The sequence below is a fragment of the Bison bison genome, unplaced genomic scaffold, assembly GCF_000754665.1.
Source record: "Bison bison bison isolate TAMUID 2011002044 unplaced genomic scaffold, Bison_UMD1.0 scf7180017864516, whole genome shotgun sequence".
Classification (NCBI taxonomy): Eukaryota; Metazoa; Chordata; class Mammalia; order Artiodactyla; family Bovidae; genus Bison; species Bison bison.
In genome coordinates this window covers 10,241,045-10,247,044 of record NW_011495069.1, presented here as the reverse complement: position 1 = coordinate 10,247,044, position 6,000 = coordinate 10,241,045, and positions in this window count along the sequence as shown.

Below are 6,000 nucleotides of genomic sequence, written 5' to 3'. Positions count from 1 at the left end.
AATGTCTCTGCTTTTCAATATGCTATCTAGGTTGGTCATAACTTTCCTTCCAAGGAGTAAGCATCTTTTAATTTCATGGCTGCAGTCACCATCTGTAGTGATTTTGGAGCCCAGAAAAATAAAGTCTGACACTGTTTCCACTGTTTCCCCATCTATTTCCCATGAAGGGATGGGACCAGATGCCATGATCTTCGTTTTCTGAATGTTGAGCTTTAAGCCAACTTTTTCACTCTCTACTTTCACCTTCATCAAGAGGCTTTTTAGTTCCTCTTCACTTTCTGCCATAAGGGTGGTGTCATCTGCATATCTGAGGTTATTGATATTTCTCCCGGCAATCTTGATTCCAGCTTGTGTTTCTTCCAGTCCAGCGTTTCTCATGATGTACTCTGCATATAAGTTAAATAAGCAGGGTGACAATATACAGCCTTGACGTACTCCTTTTCCGGTGCGTTAACTTGGGAGGGTGTGGCACCCAGTTCTTGTGGGTAGCAGAGGTGACTCAGGAGACCCTTAAGAGCCAGGAATTGAGTGCTGTGGAAGATGTCCGCAGAGGAAGCTCCTTGGTCCAGAGTGGGTAGAGAAGAGTGCAGTCTTTCAATATCCATTGACTGCTCTCTGGATTGGCTCAGGAACTTGAAGGGGAGGGGCTTAGGCCTGTGGGATGCAGATCTGAACCGGAAGCTGGAGCTCACTTGCCCTCCTGGTGTTACTGCCCCTGAGCTGTAGTCACATGTCTGAGTTTGGATCCTGCTCCTCTTCCTGAGTCTTCAACTTAGAGATTTAACAATCTTGAGCCCCAGGTTTCTGTAAAGTGCGGATAATTAGAGTATATATAGTCAAATAACATAATAATTTTGCCGTTGGGAGAATCCAGTGAGGTGATGGATACGAAAACCTAACACAGTGCCTGGGGCTGTGGGTGGTTGGTAAATGCAGCCATATTATCCTGAGATTCCATCCTTGGCTGATGGAATCATCATTTTTCTGTTTTCAGCTTGCTTTCACTCCCATTGCTTACTGAATTTTTTAACTTGTTTTATGATTCACAGCTCATTTCATTTCATAATTGCAACTTGTCTCTGGCCTGGAAGATACTAACCATCATATAAAAGCAGTAGCTTTTTCATGCTAGGAATTTTCTCTATGTGCTTTTTCTATGAGATTTTTTTCTTTCTTATTTTGTAGACAAAACATTGGATCAGTGTTAAAATGGTTCACTGGTCAAAAACAGTGACCAATTCTGGTTTTCACGATAACAACAACAATAACAATATTTTATTTGAAAGAATGGAATAGCTCACTGAGGCAAAAGTAAATGTCAAGCCTCAGAAAAAGCATACAGGCTAGCTCTAGGGAGTTGGGAAGTAGGAAGTGATGAGCAGTACCTCCAGGTGGTATCAGATGTGCCTTGTGTTAATCTACCCAAGGTGAAATTCTTACAAGGGAGCATTTGATTGACTTGGCTTGTGCACCTACCCCCTTGTTCTGGGAGGGAGAGGATCCTTATTAACAGATTGAAATTTAGAATAAGTAAGTATACACCAGGGGAGGATAATGCCCCAAAAGCAAATGCAGGTACTATTACAGGAAGAGGAGTTTGGATGCTGGGTGAGTGCAAACAGCAGGTGTTCCCTAAAAAGGGCATTCTCCCTGTGATGAAATATCAAGATTCTGGATTTTTCAAATATTTTCAAATAGGCAGGATAGTTGAAAGAATAAAAGAACGAGCACTTATCTACACTTTAAATTCAACACCTGCTTCCATTTTGCTACATTTGCTTACATTTCTCCCTGCATTTTAAAAATTTTGTGAACTATTTGAAAGCCTCAGACATCATGGCCCTTTGGGCTTTAAATATTTCCTGTATCTCCTGAGGATAAAAACACTGGTGTACATAAATGCAATACTACTACTGTAACCAAAAGTGGGATCCTGCTGATCGCCACTCAAAATAGCTACTATAGAGGGCAGGTTGGTGGAAAGGAAAGTTTGCTTTATTTTGAATGCTGGTAACCCTGGGAGAGGGGTGGGGTGGTGGTGGATGCCTGTCCAAAGGCCAGCTCCCCCCACCACACACATAATCAGAGGGCAAGAGCTTTTACAGATGGAGGGAGGGTCTACATGTAGAAACAGTACAGTCAGCTCTGACAGTCATCTTGAAATTGGTCATCGGTGGTCTGACCAGCATCATCTTGATTGTTTAACTGTACTTAAGCTCCAAGATTGTTTGTTCTCATTTCCTTGAGGCCAATGCTTGGAATTGTAGCAGCTTATATCATGACTACAGTATGGTCATCATGTAGTTAGCTTCTTCCACCTGGTGGAGGTTTCTATCTATAAGACAGTTCACTGGATATGACTCAGAATATTATCCATAACCCTTGAGAAGGAACTAAAGGTCCTTGACTATGCCTAACGAGTACATTACTATTCATATTATTTGGTCTCCTTTGACTATTTTCCTTTGTTTCTGCAATTCCTTACTTTTATGATTAAACTTATTCTTTGGCTAAAGTTTTTCCACCGACAAAAGGCAGGCAGAGGACATAAGGGGCAAAGACCATAGGGTCCTGCTCTGTCTCATTATCAGACCTAAGACAGTTAATAAATATTCCATAACATCATCTCATTGCAAATTCATGTTCAGATTCCCTCAGCTGATACAAAAATACATTTTATAGATTTTTTTTTCAGATTAGGATTGAATAAAATGTCACTCATTACACTTGGTTTTAGGATCTCTTTATTATCTTTTAATTTAGAGCAATTCCTCTACATTTTTGGATTTTTTTCATGTCATTGACATTTTAATCCAGGCTAGTTGTGTTACAGAAAATTTTACATTGTTTCCTCTGAATTGCTTTTTTTTTTGTATAGTATTTTTTTTATTTTGGTAAAATATACATAACATAAAAGTTGTCATTTTAACTGTGTTTCAGTGTACAGTTCAGTGGCATTAACTATATTGGCAAGGTTGTACACCATCACAACTATTTCCAGAACTTTTTCATCATCCCAAACATAAACTCTGTACCGATAAATGAACTCTCCACTCTCCTTTTCCCCAGCTCCTGGTAACCTTGGTAACCTCCATTCTACTTTCTGACTCTATGAATTTGCCTATTCTAGGTGCCCCACCAAGTGGAATCACACATTATTTGTCCTTTTGTGTTTGGCTTATTACTTGGCATAATGCTTTCAAAGTCCCTCCATGTATCCGAATTTCATTCTTTGTATTGCTTTTTAAACTTAATCTGTTAGAACTTTATATTTAATTTTTTTATAAGATAACTTTTTATAACTTTTTAACATGAAGGAATATTTTTAGATGCATTATCAAATTTAAGAGAATCTGCTAAAATTTATACTGGTCAAGTTAATTTAGATCTAGATTAGTGGGGTCATAGTCAGGTGGTTAGTTTATCACCAAACTGGAATAAAATTAAACCTTCTATAACAAACATAATTTACAGCTTAGATTAATAATCACTTGTTTTCTACAACAAACAGTTTTTAAAACGTAGTTTTCTATATTAAGATTTATTAGCTTCAGGGCTATAAGCACTTACTGAAATTATTAAAATAAACATTCCAATATTACACAAAAGCTGTTTGTCTTTTTAATTAAAAGATGTAGACAGTCTATTTTTATAATTACATGATTCAGAAGTCATATGGATCTGTTAAATTTTATGGTAACCCGTATGTAAAAATTCATTAGCCTTCTTCCTTATCTTTCTAAACAAAGGAAGATAAGCCTTCTTCCTTATCTTTCTAATCCAGTGCTTGGCATCCTCTAATGCACTTGGATTAATAGCTTCTCGTCTTCTCAAGTTTCCTGATAAAGATCAGGGCTTTAGGATTTATTATCATTTTTGTTTCTGTATCTCTAAACTCCTGAAAGCTTCATAATGTACCTTCTATATCTTCATTCTATTCTGATTTTTAATCACTTATATAGATATGTATCTATAATAATTCTGAGCCATTTTATATATTTAATCCTCATACAACCCTCTAAGGGCTTTCTTCTCTCTCTGTTTCCCCCTCCTCCTCCTTCTTCTTCGATAAGTATTCTTGCAAGTTTCCATTTTACCAGATGAGAAAAGTAAGACACTGAGAAAAAGTATTGATACTTGACCTGTCCAAAGTCACACGACAGTGGGAGAGCCAGGGAGTTCAGAGAGAGCGGACACAATCTCCTTCCAGAGCCTTTATTCTTAACCTCTACACATTCTCACTGCTGCTGCTGCTAAGTCGCTTCAGTCATGTCCAACTCTGTGCAACCCCAGAGACGGCAGCCCACCAGGCTCTCCTGTCCCTGGGATTCTCCAGGCAAGAACACTGGAGTGGGTTGCCATTTCCTTCTCTAATGCATGAAAGTGAAAAGTGAAAGTGAAGTCGCTCAGTCGTGTCCGACTCTTAGCAACCCCGTGGACTGCAGCCTTCCAGGCTCCTCTGTCCATGGGATTTTCCAGGCAAGAGTACTGGAGACACATTCTCACCAGAGTTAAAAAAAAAAAAGCAAAGTTTACAGATACATATAACATAGAAATGAATAGTCTCTTTAATCCTACTCACAAGAAATATTCATTGCTAACAGTTTATGTTTTAGTTTCAAATCTAGAGTACAAGTAACATAACTAACAACATTCTTGGGGGAAAGGATAACCATAATTAAAAGCAAAAAATTAATCCATTTTCTGGTTGGCAGGAAGCTTCCAAGAGGCTTCAGTTTGACCCGGGTCCAGCTCTCCAACTGGACAGGGCTAAGGGGTGGGGATGACTCAGCTTGGTTGTGGGCAGCTGAAAATGACCCTCACAGCAGGTGGCCACCTGAACAGGAGGGGGACCACAAGTGGGTGAGATTAATGTTAAATAGGGTGAAAGCAGGGGCAGAAACCAGGTATCCCAGGCAAGTCCAGCCAGAAAGAATGACCCAGCAGCAATAAAACAAGGGACTGGATGGGTCTAGTGTTGCCCATGAAGACAGTTCATAGTTATGTGGAGTCCCAAGGCTGTGCCAAGACAGCTGCTACTGGACATCTGTTCCAGAAGATACTGTCTCAAGCATGTTAGTCAAAATAGAAAGGCATCCTCATAGACGAGTGTTGGACACAGCAGGGGTATGACCATGAGTGGGAATCAGGCATCTGGAAATTGTTAGAGTGGGAGCCATTATAGATAGCACCAGAATGGGTGTACACAACGTGTTTTTGCTTCAGTACTTAGCACTACTAAAAATCATTGAGGACCCCAAAGAGCTTTTATCTATTTGGGTTATAGCTATTAATATCTTCTTTTGTAGAGATTAAAACAGAATTTTAAAATGCTATAATTTTAAAAATGAAGAATATACCAGCACATATTCCATTGGCCATCAGGGCAATGATGGCATCACAGAGTCTCTGGAAAACATGTTTTTGAGAGAATAAGGGTAAAAAAGTAAAATGCTGCATTAATATTATCATCATTATTGTTTAAATGGATTTTAATTACTTTACAATGAGGTGTTGGTTTCTGCTTACAAGGACGTGAATCAGCTATATCTACGCATATATCCCCTCCTTCTTGGACCTCCCTCCCACGTCCCTCCCATCCTGCCCAACTAGGTCATCACAGAGCCCCGAGCTGAGCTCCTTGTGCTATACTGCAGGTTCCCTCTAGCTATTTATATTACGTATCTATTAGAGTATTTATGTCAAACTTGGTCTCCCAATTCATCTTGCCCTCCCCTTCCCCCCAATCCTGTGTCCGCACATTTGCGTCACTGTTCTGCCCTCGAACAGTAGTTTGATTTCACTTACTCCTTGATAGGGGCTTCCCTATAGCTCAGATGGTAAAGAATCTGCCGGCAATGCAGGAGACCTGGATTTGATTCCTGGGTCAGGAAGATCCCCTGGAGAAGGGAATGGCAACCCACTCCAGTATTCTTGCCTGGAGGTATCTCATGGACAAAGGAGCTTGTGGGCTACAGTCCACGGGGTCGCAAAGAGTTG